This window comes from Pristiophorus japonicus, unplaced genomic scaffold, assembly GCF_044704955.1.
Source record: "Pristiophorus japonicus isolate sPriJap1 unplaced genomic scaffold, sPriJap1.hap1 HAP1_SCAFFOLD_1102, whole genome shotgun sequence".
In the NCBI taxonomy this organism is placed as follows: domain Eukaryota; kingdom Metazoa; phylum Chordata; class Chondrichthyes; family Pristiophoridae; genus Pristiophorus; species Pristiophorus japonicus.
This window is the reverse complement of record NW_027250759.1, coordinates 4,199-22,500: the sequence shown is the minus strand read 5'-3', so window position 1 is coordinate 22,500 and position 18,302 is coordinate 4,199.

Here is an 18,302-nt window from a genome sequence, read left to right as displayed (position 1 = left end):
GGTCAGATTCGGCCGCCTTACCGGGCCTGCGGTTGATGGTTTCCCGCTTGGGCAAGCGAGTCGGCCCGGCAAAGTGGCCACTTGCATTTTCTGGCAAGTGTCTGCGAACAACGTTAATGAGTTGAACCTCGGCAATTGTCGGAAGTCCCGATGAAGAAATGAAAATGCCCCTTTTGCGGGGATTTGGATGCTCATGGCCGGCAGCAGGTGGCCCGACGCCCCGCCAACTTGACACTTGTCATTTCTGTCCTTGGGGGTTGGCGGGGTATCTGCACAGAGGTAGGAGGTGGCAGAATCGAGACTTGGTGAGTTTTCCAAACAAACGTCTCGAGCCTCCAGGTCTGCAGAGACCGACCAGGGCTGCCGCCCAACCGACTATTCACCCTTTTTGGGCGGGAATTTATTCCCTTTTTGCCCATTTTTCGGGTTTTTGGTCGGGCTTCAAAAGCGGCTGCCCGAGGCCTGGCAGAGGCCGGGGCATGGTCCCCGATCGCGCCAGGCGGCTCGCGCGACGCGATTAGGCCCCGAAAGGAGTCGGGAAATCGGCAGACCTGCCCGAGTTCAGCCCGCGGGGGCGGGGGGCAGGTCGGTTCGGCTCAAATCATTAACCAAAGCCGAGACTTGGTCTCGCTGGCGCAACCGAAGTGCCAGGCTGGATAACTCATTAACCAGAAGGCGGCTGGAGGCAGGCAGGGCTGATGGCTGAGGCCGGGTGGAGGCCACCCGCGGCCGGGAAAGTCAAAAGTCCCGTTGTGTGGAAGTCTATGAGGTCAGATTCGGCCGCCTTACCGGGCCTTCGGTTGATGGTTTCCCGCTTGGGCAAGCGAGTCGGCCCGGCAAAGTGGCCACTTGCATTTTCTGGCAAGTGTCTGCGAACAACGTTAATGAGTTGAACCTCGGCAATTGTCGGAAGTCCCGATGAAGAAATGAAAATGCCCCTTTTGCGGGGATTTGGATGCTCATGGCCGGCAGCAGGTGGCCCGACGCCCCGCCAACTTGACACTTGTCATTTCTGTCCTTGGGGGTTGGCGGGGTATCTGCACAGAGGTAGGAGGTGGCAGAATCGAGACTTGGTGAGTTTTCCAAACAAACGTCTCGAGCCTCCAGGTCTGCAGAGACCGACCAGGGCTGCCGCCCAACCGACTATTCACCCTTTTTGGGCGGGAATTTATTCCCTTTTTGCCCATTTTTCGGGTTTTTGGTCGGGCTTCAAAAGCGGCTGCCCGAGGCCTGGCAGAGGCCGGGGCATGGGCCCCGATCGCGCCAGGCGGCACGCGCGACCCGATTAGGCCCCGAAAGGAGTCGGGAAATCGGCAGACCTGCCCGACTTCAGCCCGCGGGGGCGGGGGGCAGGTCGGTTCGGCTCAAATCATTAACCAAAGCCGAGACTTGGTCTCGCTGGCGCAACCGAAGTGCCAGGCTGGATAACTCATTAACCAGAAGGCGGCTGGAGGCAGGCAGGGCTGATGGCTGAGGCCGGGTGGAGGCCACCCGCGGCCGGGAAAGTCAAAAGTCCCGTTGTGTGGAAGTCTATGAGGTCAGATTCGGCCGCCTTACCGGGCCTTCGGTTGATGGTTTCCCGCTTGGGCAAGCGAGTCGGCCCGGCAAAGTGGCCACTTGCATTTTCTGGCAAGTGTCTGCGAACAACGTTAATGAGTTGAACCTCGGCAATTGTCGGAAGTCCCGATGAAGAAATGAAAATGCCCCTTTTGCGGGGATTTGGATGCTCATGGCCGGCAGCAGGTGGCCCGACGCCCCGCCAACTTGACACTTGTCATTTCTGTCCTTGGGGGTTGGCGGGGTATCTGCACAGAGGTAGGAGGTGGCAGAATCGAGACTTGGTGAGTTTTCCAAACAAACGTCTCGAGCCTCCAGGTCTGCAGAGACCGACCAGGGCTGCCGCCCAACCGACTATTCACCCTTTTTGGGCGGGAATTTATTCCCTTTTTGCCCATTTTTCGGGTTTTTGGTCGGGCTTCAAAAGCGGCTGCCCGAGGCCTGGCAGAGGCCGGGGCATGGGCCCCGATCGCGCCAGGCGGCACGCGCGACCCGATTAGGCCCCGAAAGGAGTCGGGAAATCGGCAGACCTGCCCGACTTCAGCCCGCGGGGGCGGGGGGCAGGTCGGTTCGGCTCAAATCATTAACCAAAGCCGAGACTTGGTCTCGCTGGCGCAACCGAAGTGCCAGGCTGGATAACTCATTAACCAGAAGGCGGCTGGAGGCAGGCAGGGCTGATGGCTGAGGCCGGGTGGAGGCCACCCGCGGCCGGGAAAGTCAAAAGTCCCGTTGTGTGGAAGTCTATGAGGTCAGATTCGGCCGCCTTACCGGGCCTTCGGTTGATGGTTTCCCGCTTGGGCAAGCGAGTCGGCCCGGCAAAGTGGCCACTTGCATTTTCTGGCAAGTGTCTGCGAACAACGTTAATGAGTTGAACCTTGGAAATTGCCGGAAGTCCCGATGAAGAAATGAAAATGCCCCTTTTGCGGGGATTTGGATGCTCATGGCCGGCAGCAGGTGGCCCGACGCCCCGCCAACTTGACACTTGTCATTTCTGTCCTTGGGGGTTGGCGGGGTATCTGCACAGAGGTAGGAGGTGGCAGAATCGAGACTTGGTGAGTTTTCCAAACAAACGTCTCGAGCCTCCAGGTCTGCAGAGACCGACCAGGGCTGCCGCCCAACCGACTATTCACCCTTTTTGGGCGGGAATTTATTCCCTTTTTGCCCATTTTTCGGGTTTTTGGTCGGGCTTCAAAAGCGGCTGCCCGAGGCCTGGCAGAGGCCGGGGCATGGGCCCCGATCGCGCCAGGTGGCTCGCGCGACCCGATTAGGCCCCGAAAGGAGTCGGGAAATCGGCAGACCTTGCCGAGTTCAGCCCGCGGTGGCGTGGGGCAGGTCGGTTCGGCTCAAATCATTAACCAAAGCCGAGACTTGGTCTCGCTGGCGCAACCGAAGTGCCAGGCTGGATAACTCATTAACCAGAAGGCGGCTGGAGGCAGGCAGGGCTGATGGCTGAGGCCGGGTGGAGGCCACCCGCGGCCGGGAAAGTCAAAAGTCCCGTTGTGTGGAAGTCTATGAGGTCAGATTCGGCCGCCTTACCGGGCCTTCGGTTGATGGTTTCCCGCTTGGGCAAGCGAGTCGGCCCGGCAAAGTGGCCACTTGCATTTTCTGGCAAGTGTCTGCGAACAACGTTAATGAGTTGAACCTTGGAAATTGCCGGAAGTCCCGATGAAGAAATGAAAATGCCCCTTTTGCGGGGATTTGGATGCTCATGGCCGGCAGCAGGTGGCCCGACGCCCCGCCAACTTGACACTTGTCATTTCTGTCCTTGGGGGTTGGCGGGGTATCTGCACAGAGGTAGGAGGTGGCAGAATCGAGACTTGGTGAGTTTTCCAAACAAACGTCTCGAGCCTCCAGGTCTGCAGAGACCGACCAGGGCTGCCGCCCAACCGACTATTCACCCTTTTTGGGCGGGAATTTATTCCCTTTTTGCCCATTTTTCGGGTTTTTGGTCGGGCTTCAAAAGCGGCTGCCCGAGGCCTGGCAGAGGCCGGGGCATGGTCCCCGATCGCGCCAGGCGGCTCGCGCGACCCGATTAGGCCCCGAAAGGAGTCGGGAAATCGGCAGACCTGCCCGAGTTCAGCCCGGGGGGGGCGGGGGGCAGGTCGGTTCGGCTCAAATCATTAACCAAAGCCGAGACTTGGTCTCGCTGGCGCAACCGAAGTGCCAGGCTGGATAACTCATTAACCAGAAGGCGGCTGGAGGCAGGCAGGGCTGATGGCTGAGGCCGGGTGGAGGCCACCCGCGGCCGGGAAAGTCAAAAGTCCCGTTGTGTGGAAGTCTATGAGGTCAGATTCGGCCGCCTTACCGGGCCTTCGGTTGATGGTTTCCCGCTTGGGCAAGCGAGTCGGCCCGGCAAAGTGGCCACTTGCATTTTCTGGCAAGTGTCTGCGAACAACGTTAATGAGTTGAACCTCGGAAATTGCCGGAAGTCCCGATGAAGAAATGAAAATGCCCCTTTTGCGGGGATTTGGATGCTCATGGCCGGCAGCAGGTGGCCCGACGCCCCGCCAACTTGACACTTGTCATTTCTGTCCTTGGGGGTTGGCGGGGTATCTGCACAGAGGTAGGAGGTGGCAGAATCGAGACTTGGTGAGTTTTCCAAACAAACGTCTCGAGCCTCCAGGTCTGCAGAGACCGACCAGGGCTGCCGCCCAACCGACTATTCACCCTTTTTGGGCGGGAATTTATTCCCTTTTTGCCCATTTTTCGGGTTTTTGGTCGGGCTTCAAAAGCGGCTGCCCGAGGCCTGGCAGAGGCCGGGGCATGGTCCCCGATCGCGCCAGGCGGCTCGCGCGACCCGATTAGGCCCCGAAAGGAGTCGGGAAATCGGCAGACCTGCCCGAGTTCAGCCCGGGGGGGGCGGGGGGCAGGTCGGTTCGGCTCAAATCATTAACCAAAGCCGAGACTTGGTCTCGCTGGCGCAACCGAAGTGCCAGGCTGGATAACTCATTAACCAGAAGGCGGCTGGAGGCAGGCAGGGCTGATGGCTGAGGCCGGGTGGAGGCCACCCGCGGCCGGGAAAGTCAAAAGTCCCGTTGTGTGGAAGTCTATGAGGTCAGATTCGGCCGCCTTACCGGGCCTTCGGTTGATGGTTTCCCGCTTGGGCAAGCGAGTCGGCCCGGCAAAGTGGCCACTTGCATTTTCTGGCAAGTGTCTGCGAACAACGTTAATGAGTTGAACCTTGGAAATTGCCGGAAGTCCCGATGAAGAAATGAAAATGCCCCTTTTGCGGGGATTTGGATGCTCATGGCCGGCAGCAGGTGGCCCGACGCCCCGCCAACTTGACACTTGTCATTTCTGTCCTTGGGGGTTGGCGGGGTATCTGCACAGAGGTAGGAGGTGGCAGAATCGAGACTTGGTGAGTTTTCCAAACAAACGTCTCGAGCCTCCAGGTCTGCAGAGACCGACCAGGGCTGCCGCCCAACCGACTATTCACCCTTTTTGGGCGGGAATTTATTCCCTTTTTGCCCATTTTTCGGGTTTTTGGTCGGGCTTCAAAAGCGGCTGCCCGAGGCCTGGCAGAGGCCGGGGCATGGTCCCCGATCGCGCCAGGCGGCTCGCGCGACCCGATTAGGCCCCGAAAGGAGTCGGGAAATCGGCAGACCTGCCCGAGTTCAGCCCGGGGGGGGCGGGGGGCAGGTCGGTTCGGCTCAAATCATTAACCAAAGCCGAGACTTGGTCTCGCTGGCGCAACCGAAGTGCCAGGCTGGATAACTCATTAACCAGAAGGCGGCTGGAGGCAGGCAGGGCTGATGGCTGAGGCCGGGTGGAGGCCACCCGCGGCCGGGAAAGTCAAAAGTCCCGTTGTGTGGAAGTCTATGAGGTCAGATTCGGCCGCCTTACCGGGCCTGCGGTTGATGGTTTCCCGCTTGGGCAAGCGAGTCGGCCCGGCAAAGTGGCCACTTGCATTTTCTGGCAAGTGTCTGCGAACAACGTTAATGAGTTGAACCTCGGCAATTGTCGGAAGTCCCGATGAAGAAATGAAAATGCCCCTTTTGCGGGGATTTGGATGCTCATGGCCGGCAGCAGGTGGCCCGACGCCCCGCCAACTTGACACTTGTCATTTCTGTCCTTGGGGGTTGGCGGGGTATCTGCACAGAGGTAGGAGGTGGCAGAATCGAGACTTGGTGAGTTTTCCAAACAAACGTCTCGAGCCTCCAGGTCTGCAGAGACCGACCAGGGCTGCCGCCCAACCGACTATTCACCCTTTTTGGGCGGGAATTTATTCCCTTTTTGCCCATTTTTCGGGTTTTTGGTCGGGCTTCAAAAGCGGCTGCCCGAGGCCTGGCAGAGGCCGGGGCATGGTCCCCGATCGCGCCAGGCGGCTCGCGCGACGCGATTAGGCCCCGAAAGGAGTCGGGAAATCGGCAGACCTGCCCGAGTTCAGCCCGCGGGGGCGGGGGGCAGGTCGGTTCGGCTCAAATCATTAACCAAAGCCGAGACTTGGTCTCGCTGGCGCAACCGAAGTGCCAGGCTGGATAACTCATTAACCAGAAGGCGGCTGGAGGCAGGCAGGGCTGATGGCTGAGGCCGGGTGGAGGCCACCCGCGGCCGGGAAAGTCAAAAGTCCCGTTGTGTGGAAGTCTATGAGGTCAGATTCGGCCGCCTTACCGGGCCTTCGGTTGATGGTTTCCCGCTTGGGCAAGCGAGTCGGCCCGGCAAAGTGGCCACTTGCATTTTCTGGCAAGTGTCTGCGAACAACGTTAATGAGTTGAACCTCGGCAATTGTCGGAAGTCCCGATGAAGAAATGAAAATGCCCCTTTTGCGGGGATTTGGATGCTCATGGCCGGCAGCAGGTGGCCCGACGCCCCGCCAACTTGACACTTGTCATTTCTGTCCTTGGGGGTTGGCGGGGTATCTGCACAGAGGTAGGAGGTGGCAGAATCGAGACTTGGTGAGTTTTCCAAACAAACGTCTCGAGCCTCCAGGTCTGCAGAGACCGACCAGGGCTGCCGCCCAACCGACTATTCACCCTTTTTGGGCGGGAATTTATTCCCTTTTTGCCCATTTTTCGGGTTTTTGGTCGGGCTTCAAAAGCGGCTGCCCGAGGCCTGGCAGAGGCCGGGGCATGGGCCCCGATCGCGCCAGGCGGCACGCGCGACCCGATTAGGCCCCGAAAGGAGTCGGGAAATCGGCAGACCTGCCCGACTTCAGCCCGCGGGGGCGGGGGGCAGGTCGGTTCGGCTCAAATCATTAACCAAAGCCGAGACTTGGTCTCGCTGGCGCAACCGAAGTGCCAGGCTGGATAACTCATTAACCAGAAGGCGGCTGGAGGCAGGCAGGGCTGATGGCTGAGGCCGGGTGGAGGCCACCCGCGGCCGGGAAAGTCAAAAGTCCCGTTGTGTGGAAGTCTATGAGGTCAGATTCGGCCGCCTTACCGGGCCTTCGGTTGATGGTTTCCCGCTTGGGCAAGCGAGTCGGCCCGGCAAAGTGGCCACTTGCATTTTCTGGCAAGTGTCTGCGAACAACGTTAATGAGTTGAACCTCGGCAATTGTCGGAAGTCCCGATGAAGAAATGAAAATGCCCCTTTTGCGGGGATTTGGATGCTCATGGCCGGCAGCAGGTGGCCCGACGCCCCGCCAACTTGACACTTGTCATTTCTGTCCTTGGGGGTTGGCGGGGTATCTGCACAGAGGTAGGAGGTGGCAGAATCGAGACTTGGTGAGTTTTCCAAACAAACGTCTCGAGCCTCCAGGTCTGCAGAGACCGACCAGGGCTGCCGCCCAACCGACTATTCACCCTTTTTGGGCGGGAATTTATTCCCTTTTTGCCCATTTTTCGGGTTTTTGGTCGGGCTTCAAAAGCGGCTGCCCGAGGCCTGGCAGAGGCCGGGGCATGGGCCCCGATCGCGCCAGGCGGCACGCGCGACCCGATTAGGCCCCGAAAGGAGTCGGGAAATCGGCAGACCTGCCCGACTTCAGCCCGCGGGGGCGGGGGGCAGGTCGGTTCGGCTCAAATCATTAACCAAAGCCGAGACTTGGTCTCGCTGGCGCAACCGAAGTGCCAGGCTGGATAACTCATTAACCAGAAGGCGGCTGGAGGCAGGCAGGGCTGATGGCTGAGGCCGGGTGGAGGCCACCCGCGGCCGGGAAAGTCAAAAGTCCCGTTGTGTGGAAGTCTATGAGGTCAGATTCGGCCGCCTTACCGGGCCTTCGGTTGATGGTTTCCCGCTTGGGCAAGCGAGTCGGCCCGGCAAAGTGGCCACTTGCATTTTCTGGCAAGTGTCTGCGAACAACGTTAATGAGTTGAACCTTGGAAATTGCCGGAAGTCCCGATGAAGAAATGAAAATGCCCCTTTTGCGGGGATTTGGATGCTCATGGCCGGCAGCAGGTGGCCCGACGCCCCGCCAACTTGACACTTGTCATTTCTGTCCTTGGGGGTTGGCGGGGTATCTGCACAGAGGTAGGAGGTGGCAGAATCGAGACTTGGTGAGTTTTCCAAACAAACGTCTCGAGCCTCCAGGTCTGCAGAGACCGACCAGGGCTGCCGCCCAACCGACTATTCACCCTTTTTGGGCGGGAATTTATTCCCTTTTTGCCCATTTTTCGGGTTTTTGGTCGGGCTTCAAAAGCGGCTGCCCGAGGCCTGGCAGAGGCCGGGGCATGGGCCCCGATCGCGCCAGGTGGCTCGCGCGACCCGATTAGGCCCCGAAAGGAGTCGGGAAATCGGCAGACCTTGCCGAGTTCAGCCCGCGGTGGCGTGGGGCAGGTCGGTTCGGCTCAAATCATTAACCAAAGCCGAGACTTGGTCTCGCTGGCGCAACCGAAGTGCCAGGCTGGATAACTCATTAACCAGAAGGCGGCTGGAGGCAGGCAGGGCTGATGGCTGAGGCCGGGTGGAGGCCACCCGCGGCCGGGAAAGTCAAAAGTCCCGTTGTGTGGAAGTCTATGAGGTCAGATTCGGCCGCCTTACCGGGCCTTCGGTTGATGGTTTCCCGCTTGGGCAAGCGAGTCGGCCCGGCAAAGTGGCCACTTGCATTTTCTGGCAAGTGTCTGCGAACAACGTTAATGAGTTGAACCTTGGAAATTGCCGGAAGTCCCGATGAAGAAATGAAAATGCCCCTTTTGCGGGGATTTGGATGCTCATGGCCGGCAGCAGGTGGCCCGACGCCCCGCCAACTTGACACTTGTCATTTCTGTCCTTGGGGGTTGGCGGGGTATCTGCACAGAGGTAGGAGGTGGCAGAATCGAGACTTGGTGAGTTTTCCAAACAAACGTCTCGAGCCTCCAGGTCTGCAGAGACCGACCAGGGCTGCCGCCCAACCGACTATTCACCCTTTTTGGGCGGGAATTTATTCCCTTTTTGCCCATTTTTCGGGTTTTTGGTCGGGCTTCAAAAGCGGCTGCCCGAGGCCTGGCAGAGGCCGGGGCATGGTCCCCGATCGCGCCAGGCGGCTCGCGCGACCCGATTAGGCCCCGAAAGGAGTCGGGAAATCGGCAGACCTGCCCGAGTTCAGCCCGGGGGGGCGGGGGGCAGGTCGGTTCGGCTCAAATCATTAACCAAAGCCGAGACTTGGTCTCGCTGGCGCAACCGAAGTGCCAGGCTGGATAACTCATTAACCAGAAGGCGGCTGGAGGCAGGCAGGGCTGATGGCTGAGGCCGGGTGGAGGCCACCCGCGGCCGGGAAAGTCAAAAGTCCCGTTGTGTGGAAGTCTATGAGGTCAGATTCGGCCGCCTTACCGGGCCTTCGGTTGATGGTTTCCCGCTTGGGCAAGCGAGTCGGCCCGGCAAAGTGGCCACTTGCATTTTCTGGCAAGTGTCTGCGAACAACGTTAATGAGTTGAACCTCGGAAATTGCCGGAAGTCCCGATGAAGAAATGAAAATGCCCCTTTTGCGGGGATTTGGATGCTCATGGCCGGCAGCAGGTGGCCCGACGCCCCGCCAACTTGACACTTGTCATTTCTGTCCTTGGGGGTTGGCGGGGTATCTGCACAGAGGTAGGAGGTGGCAGAATCGAGACTTGGTGAGTTTTCCAAACAAACGTCTCGAGCCTCCAGGTCTGCAGAGACCGACCAGGGCTGCCGCCCAACCGACTATTCACCCTTTTTGGGCGGGAATTTATTCCCTTTTTGCCCATTTTTCGGGTTTTTGGTCGGGCTTCAAAAGCGGCTGCCCGAGGCCTGGCAGAGGCCGGGGCATGGTCCCCGATCGCGCCAGGCGGCTCGCGCGACCCGATTAGGCCCCGAAAGGAGTCGGGAAATCGGCAGACCTGCCCGAGTTCAGCCCGGGGGGGGCGGGGGGCAGGTCGGTTCGGCTCAAATCATTAACCAAAGCCGAGACTTGGTCTCGCTGGCGCAACCGAAGTGCCAGGCTGGATAACTCATTAACCAGAAGGCGGCTGGAGGCAGGCAGGGCTGATGGCTGAGGCCGGGTGGAGGCCACCCGCGGCCGGGAAAGTCAAAAGTCCCGTTGTGTGGAAGTCTATGAGGTCAGATTCGGCCGCCTTACCGGGCCTTCGGTTGATGGTTTCCCGCTTGGGCAAGCGAGTCGGCCCGGCAAAGTGGCCACTTGCATTTTCTGGCAAGTGTCTGCGAACAACGTTAATGAGTTGAACCTTGGAAATTGCCGGAAGTCCCGATGAAGAAATGAAAATGCCCCTTTTGCGGGGATTTGGATGCTCATGGCCGGCAGCAGGTGGCCCGACGCCCCGCCAACTTGACACTTGTCATTTCTGTCCTTGGGGGTTGGCGGGGTATCTGCACAGAGGTAGGAGGTGGCAGAATCGAGACTTGGTGAGTTTTCCAAACAAACGTCTCGAGCCTCCAGGTCTGCAGAGACCGACCAGGGCTGCCGCCCAACCGACTATTCACCCTTTTTGGGCGGGAATTTATTCCCTTTTTGCCCATTTTTCGGGTTTTTGGTCGGGCTTCAAAAGCGGCTGCCCGAGGCCTGGCAGAGGCCGGGGCATGGTCCCCGATCGCGCCAGGCGGCTCGCGCGACCCGATTAGGCCCCGAAAGGAGTCGGGAAATCGGCAGACCTGCCCGAGTTCAGCCCGGGGGGGGCGGGGGGCAGGTCGGTTCGGCTCAAATCATTAACCAAAGCCGAGACTTGGTCTCGCTGGCGCAACCGAAGTGCCAGGCTGGATAACTCATTAACCAGAAGGCGGCTGGAGGCAGGCAGGGCTGATGGCTGAGGCCGGGTGGAGGCCACCCGCGGCCGGGAAAGTCAAAAGTCCCGTTGTGTGGAAGTCTATGAGGTCAGATTCGGCCGCCTTACCGGGCCTGCGGTTGATGGTTTCCCGCTTGGGCAAGCGAGTCGGCCCGGCAAAGTGGCCACTTGCATTTTCTGGCAAGTGTCTGCGAACAACGTTAATGAGTTGAACCTCGGCAATTGTCGGAAGTCCCGATGAAGAAATGAAAATGCCCCTTTTGCGGGGATTTGGATGCTCATGGCCGGCAGCAGGTGGCCCGACGCCCCGCCAACTTGACACTTGTCATTTCTGTCCTTGGGGGTTGGCGGGGTATCTGCACAGAGGTAGGAGGTGGCAGAATCGAGACTTGGTGAGTTTTCCAAACAAACGTCTCGAGCCTCCAGGTCTGCAGAGACCGACCAGGGCTGCCGCCCAACCGACTATTCACCCTTTTTGGGCGGGAATTTATTCCCTTTTTGCCCATTTTTCGGGTTTTTGGTCGGGCTTCAAAAGCGGCTGCCCGAGGCCTGGCAGAGGCCGGGGCATGGTCCCCGATCGCGCCAGGCGGCTCGCGCGACGCGATTAGGCCCCGAAAGGAGTCGGGAAATCGGCAGACCTGCCCGAGTTCAGCCCGCGGGGGCGGGGGGCAGGTCGGTTCGGCTCAAATCATTAACCAAAGCCGAGACTTGGTCTCGCTGGCGCAACCGAAGTGCCAGGCTGGATAACTCATTAACCAGAAGGCGGCTGGAGGCAGGCAGGGCTGATGGCTGAGGCCGGGTGGAGGCCACCCGCGGCCGGGAAAGTCAAAAGTCCCGTTGTGTGGAAGTCTATGAGGTCAGATTCGGCCGCCTTACCGGGCCTTCGGTTGATGGTTTCCCGCTTGGGCAAGCGAGTCGGCCCGGCAAAGTGGCCACTTGCATTTTCTGGCAAGTGTCTGCGAACAACGTTAATGAGTTGAACCTCGGCAATTGTCGGAAGTCCCGATGAAGAAATGAAAATGCCCCTTTTGCGGGATTTGGATGCTCATGGCCGGCAGCAGGTGGCCCGACGCCCCGCCAACTTGACACTTGTCATTTCTGTCCTTGGGGGTTGGCGGGGTATCTGCACAGAGGTAGGAGGTGGCAGAATCGAGACTTGGTGAGTTTTCCAAACAAACGTCTCGAGCCTCCAGGTCTGCAGAGACCGACCAGGGCTGCCGCCCAACCGACTATTCACCCTTTTTGGGCGGGAATTTATTCCCTTTTTGCCCATTTTTCGGGTTTTGGTCGGGCTTCAAAAGCGGCTGCCCGAGGCCTGGCAGAGGCCGGGGCATGGGCCCCGATCGCGCCAGGCGGCACGCGCGACCCGATTAGGCCCCGAAAGGAGTCGGGAAATCGGCAGACCTGCCCGACTTCAGCCCGCGGGGGCGGGGGGCAGGTCGGTTCGGCTCAAATCATTAACCAAAGCCGAGACTTGGTCTCGCTGGCGCAAACCGAAGTGCCAGGCTGGATAACTCATTAACCAGAAGGCGGCTGGAGGCAGGCAGGGCTGATGGCTGAGGCCGGGTGGAGGCCACCCGCGGCCGGGAAAGTCAAAAGTCCCGTTGTGTGGAAGTCTATGAGGTCAGATTCGGCCGCCTTACCGGGCCTTCGGTTGATGGTTTCCCGCTTGGGCAAGCGAGTCGGCCCGGCAAGTGGCCACTTGCATTTTCTGGCAAGTGTCTGCGAACAACGTTAATGAGTTGAACCTCGGCAATTGTCGGAAGTCCCGATGAAGAAATGAAAATGCCCCTTTTGCGGGGATTTGGATGCTCATGGCCGGCAGCAGGTGGCCCGACGCCCCGCCAACTTGACACTTGTCATTTCTGTCCTTGGGGGTTGGCGGGGTATCTGCACAGAGGTAGGAGGTGGCAGAATCGAGACTTGGTGAGTTTTCCAAACAAACGTCTCGAGCCTCCAGGTCTGCAGAGACCGACCAGGGCTGCCGCCCAACCGACTATTCACCCTTTTTGGGCGGGAATTTATTCCCTTTTTGCCCATTTTTCGGGTTTTTGGTCGGGCTTCAAAAGCGGCTGCCCGAGGCCTGGCAGAGGCCGGGGCATGGGCCCCGATCGCGCCAGGCGGCACGCGCGACCCGATTAGGCCCCGAAAGGAGTCGGGAAATCGGCAGACCTGCCCGACTTCAGCCCGCGGGGGCGGGGGGCAGGTCGGTTCGGCTCAAATCATTAACCAAAGCCGAGACTTGGTCTCGCTGGCGCAACCGAAGTGCCAGGCTGGATAACTCATTAACCAGAAGGCGGCTGGAGGCAGGCAGGGCTGATGGCTGAGGCCGGGTGGAGGCCACCCGCGGCCGGGAAAGTCAAAAGTCCCGTTGTGTGGAAGTCTATGAGGTCAGATTCGGCCGCCTTACCGGGCCTTCGGTTGATGGTTTCCCGCTTGGGCAAGCGAGTCGGCCCGGCAAAGTGGCCACTTGCATTTTCTGGCAAGTGTCTGCGAACAACGTTAATGAGTTGAACCTTGGAAATTGCCGGAAGTCCCGATGAAGAAATGAAAATGCCCCTTTTGCGGGATTTGGATGCTCATGGCCGGCAGCAGGTGGCCCGACGCCCCGCCAACTTGACACTTGTCATTTCTGTCCTTGGGGGTTGGCGGGGTATCTGCACAGAGGTAGGAGGTGGCAGAATCGAGACTTGGTGAGTTTTCCAAACAAACGTCTCGAGCCTCCAGGTCTGCAGAGACCGACCAGGGCTGCCGCCCAACCGACTATTCACCCTTTTTGGGCGGGAATTTATTCCCTTTTTGCCCATTTTTCGGGTTTTTGGTCGGGCTTCAAAAGCGGCTGCCCGAGGCCTGGCAGAGGCCGGGGCATGGGCCCCGATCGCGCCAGGTGGCTCGCGCGACCCGATTAGGCCCCGAAAGGAGTCGGGAAATCGGCAGACCTTGCCGAGTTCAGCCCGCGGTGGCGTGGGGCAGGTCGGTTCGGCTCAAATCATTAACCAAAGCCGAGACTTGGTCTCGCTGGCGCAACCGAAGTGCCAGGCTGGATAACTCATTAACCAGAAGGCGGCTGGAGGCAGGCAGGGCTGATGGCTGAGGCCGGGTGGAGGCCACCCGCGGCCGGGAAAGTCAAAAGTCCCGTTGTGTGGAAGTCTATGAGGTCAGATTCGGCCGCCTTACCGGGCCTTCGGTTGATGGTTTCCCGCTTGGGCAAGCGAGTCGGCCCGGCAAAGTGGCCACTTGCATTTTCTGGCAAGTGTCTGCGAACAACGTTAATGAGTTGAACCTTGGAAATTGCCGGAAGTCCCGATGAAGAAATGAAAATGCCCCTTTTGCGGGGATTTGGATGCTCATGGCCGGCAGCAGGTGGCCCGACGCCCCGCCAACTTGACACTTGTCATTTCTGTCCTTGGGGGTTGGCGGGGTATCTGCACAGAGGTAGGAGGTGGCAGAATCGAGACTTGGTGAGTTTTCCAAACAAACGTCTCGAGCCTCCAGGTCTGCAGAGACCGACCAGGGCTGCCGCCCAACCGACTATTCACCCTTTTTGGGCGGGAATTTATTCCCTTTTTGCCCATTTTTCGGGTTTTTGGTCGGGCTTCAAAAGCGGCTGCCCGAGGCCTGGCAGAGGCCGGGGCATGGTCCCCGATCGCGCCAGGCGGCTCGCGCGACCCGATTAGGCCCCGAAAGGAGTCGGGAAATCGGCAGACCTGCCCGAGTTCAGCCCGGGGGGGGCGGGGGGCAGGTCGGTTCGGCTCAAATCATTAACCAAAGCCGAGACTTGGTCTCGCTGGCGCAACCGAAGTGCCAGGCTGGATAACTCATTAACCAGAAGGCGGCTGGAGGCAGGCAGGGCTGATGGCTGAGGCCGGGTGGAGGCCACCCGCGGCCGGGAAAGTCAAAAGTCCCGTTGTGTGGAAGTCTATGAGGTCAGATTCGGCCGCCTTACCGGGCCTTCGGTTGATGGTTTCCCGCTTGGGCAAGCGAGTCGGCCCGGCAAAGTGGCCACTTGCATTTTCTGGCAAGTGTCTGCGAACAACGTTAATGAGTTGAACCTCGGAAATTGCCGGAAGTCCCGATGAAGAAATGAAAATGCCCCTTTTGCGGGGATTTGGATGCTCATGGCCGGCAGCAGGTGGCCCGACGCCCCGCCAACTTGACACTTGTCATTTCTGTCCTTGGGGGTTGGCGGGGTATCTGCACAGAGGTAGGAGGTGGCAGAATCGAGACTTGGTGAGTTTTCCAAACAAACGTCTCGAGCCTCCAGGTCTGCAGAGACCGACCAGGGCTGCCGCCCAACCGACTATTCACCCTTTTTGGGCGGGAATTTATTCCCTTTTTGCCCATTTTTCGGGTTTTTGGTCGGGCTTCAAAAGCGGCTGCCCGAGGCCTGGCAGAGGCCGGGGCATGGTCCCCGATCGCGCCAGGCGGCTCGCGCGACGCGATTAGGCCCCGAAAGGAGTCGGGAAATCGGCAGACCTGCCCGAGTTCAGCCCGCGGGGGCGGGGGGCAGGTCGGTTCGGCTCAAATCATTAACCAAAGCCGAGACTTGGTCTCGCTGGCGCAACCGAAGTGCCAGGCTGGATAACTCATTAACCAGAAGGCGGCTGGAGGCAGGCAGGGCTGATGGCTGAGGCCGGGTGGAGGCCACCCGCGGCCGGGAAAGTCAAAAGTCCCGTTGTGTGGAAGTCTATGAGGTCAGATTCGGCCGCCTTACCGGGCCTTCGGTTGATGGTTTCCCGCTTGGGCAAGCGAGTCGGCCCGGCAAAGTGGCCACTTGCATTTTCTGGCAAGTGTCTGCGAACAACGTTAATGAGTTGAACCTCGGCAATTGTCGGAAGTCCCGATGAAGAAATGAAAATGCCCCTTTTGCGGGGATTTGGATGCTCATGGCCGGCAGCAGGTGGCCCGACGCCCCGCCAACTTGACACTTGTCATTTCTGTCCTTGGGGGTTGGCGGGGTATCTGCACAGAGGTAGGAGGTGGCAGAATCGAGACTTGGTGAGTTTTCCAAACAAACGTCTCGAGCCTCCAGGTCTGCAGAGACCGACCAGGGCTGCCGCCCAACCGACTATTCACCCTTTTTGGGGCGGGAATTTATTCCCTTTTTGCCCATTTTTCGGGTTTTTGGTCGGGCTTCAAAAGCGGCTGCCCGAGGCCTGGCAGAGGCCGGGGCATGGGCCCCGATCGCGCCAGGCGGCACGCGCGACCCGATTAGGCCCCGAAAGGAGTCGGGAAATCGGCAGACCTGCCCGAGTTCAGCCCGGGGGGGGCGGGGGCAGGTCGGTTCGGCTCAAATCATTAACCAAAGCCGAGACTTGGTCTCGCTGGCGCAACCGAAGTGCCAGGCTGGATAACTCATTAACCAGAAGGCGGCTGGAGGCAGGCAGGGCTGATGGCTGAGGCCGGGTGGAGGCCACCCGCGGCCGGGAAAGTCAAAAGTCCCGTTGTGTGGAAGTCTATGAGGTCAGATTCGGCCGCCTTACCGGGCCTTCGGTTGATGGTTTCCCGCTTGGGCAAGCGAGTCGGCCCGGCAAAGTGGCCACTTGCATTTTCTGGCAAGTGTCTGCGAACAACGTTAATGAGTTGAACCTTGGAAATTGCCGGAAGTCCCGATGAAGAAATGAAAATGCCCCTTTTGCGGGGATTTGGATGCTCATGGCCGGCAGCAGGTGGCCCGACGCCCCGCCAACTTGACACTTGTCATTTCTGTCCTTGGGGGTTGGCGGGGTATCTGCACAGAGGTAGGAGGTGGCAGAATCGAGACTTGGTGAGTTTTCCAAACAAACGTCTCGAGCCTCCAGGTCTGCAGAGACCGACCAGGGCTGCCGCCCAACCGACTATTCACCCTTTTTGGGCGGGAATTTATTCCCTTTTTGCCCATTTTTCGGGTTTTTGGTCGGGCTTCAAAAGCGGCTGCCCGAGGCCTGGCAGAGGCCGGGGCATGGTCCCCGATCGCGCCAGGCGGCTCGCGCGACCCGATTAGGCCCCGAAAGGAGTCGGGAAATCGGCAGACCTGCCCGAGTTCAGCCCGGGGGGGCGGGGGGCAGGTCGGTTCGGCTCAAATCATTAACCAAAGCCGAGACTTGGTCTCGCTGGCGCAACCGAAGTGCCAGGCTGGATAACTCATTAACCAGAAGGCGGCTGGAGGCAGGCAGGGCTGATGGCTGAGGCCGGGTGGAGGCCACCCGCGGCCGGGAAAGTCAAAAGTCCGTTGTGTGGAAGTCTATGAGGTCAGATTCGGCCGCCTTACCGGGCCTGCGGTTGATGGTTTCCCGCTTGGGCAAGCGAGTCGGCCCGGCAAAGTGGCCACTTGCATTTTCTGGCAAGTGTCTGCGAACAACGTTAATGAGTTGAACCTCGGCAATTGTCGGAAGTCCCGATGAAGAAATGAAAATGCCCCTTTTGCGGGGATTTGGATGCTCATGGCCGGCAGCAGGTGGCCCGACGCCCCGCCAACTTGACACTTGTCATTTCTGTCCTTGGGGTTGGCGGGGTATCTGCACAGAGGTAGGAGGTGGCAGAATCGAGACTTGGTGAGTTTTCCAAACAAACGTCTCGAGCCTCCAGGTCTGCAGAGACCGACCAGGGCTGCCGCCCAACCGACTATTCACCCTTTTTGGGCGGGAATTTATTCCCTTTTTGCCCATTTTTCGGGTTTTTGGTCGGGCTTCAAAAGCGGCTGCCCGAGGCCTGGCAGAGGCCGGGGCATGGTCCCCGATCGCGCCAGGCGGCTCGCGCGACGCGATTAGGCCCCGAAAGGAGTCGGGAAATCGGCAGACCTGCCCGAGTTCAGCCCGCGGGGGCGGGGGGCAGGTCGGTTCGGCTCAAATCATTAACCAAAGCCGAGACTTGGTCTCGCTGGCGCAACCGAAGTGCCAGGCTGGATAACTCATTAACCAGAAGGCGGCTGGAGGCAGGCAGGGCTGATGGCTGAGGCCGGGTGGAGGCCACCCCGCGGCCGGGAAAGTCAAAAGTCCCGTTGTGTGGAAGTCTATGAGGTCAGATTCGGCCGCCTTACCGGGCCTTCGGTTGATGGTTTCCGCTTGGGCAAGCGAGTCGGCCCGGCAAAGTGGCCACTTGCATTTTCTGGCAAGTGTCTGCGAACAACGTTAATGAGTTGAACCTCGGCAATTGTCGGAAGTCCCGATGAAGAAATGAAAATGCCCCTTTTGCGGGGATTTGGATGCTCATGGCCGGCAGCAGGTGGCCCGACGCCCCGCCAACTTGACACTTGTCATTTCTGTCCTTGGGGGTTGGCGGGTATCTGCACAGAGGTAGGAGGTGGCAGAATCGAGACTTGGTGAGTTTTCCAAACAAACGTCTCGAGCCTCCAGGTCTGCAGAGACCGACCAGGGCTGCCGCCCAACCGACTATTCACCCTTTTTGGGCGGGAATTTATTCCCTTTTTGCCCATTTTCGGGTTTTTGGTCGGGCTTCAAAAGCGGCTGCCCGAGGCCTGGCAGAGGCCGGGGCATGGGCCCCGATCGCGCCAGGCGGCACGCGCGACCCGATTAGGCCCCGAAGGAGTCGGGAAATCGGCAGACCTGCCCGACTTCAGCCCGCGGGGGCGGGGGGCAGGTCGGTTCGGCTCAAATCATTAACCAAAGCCGAGACTTGGTCTCGCTGGCGCAA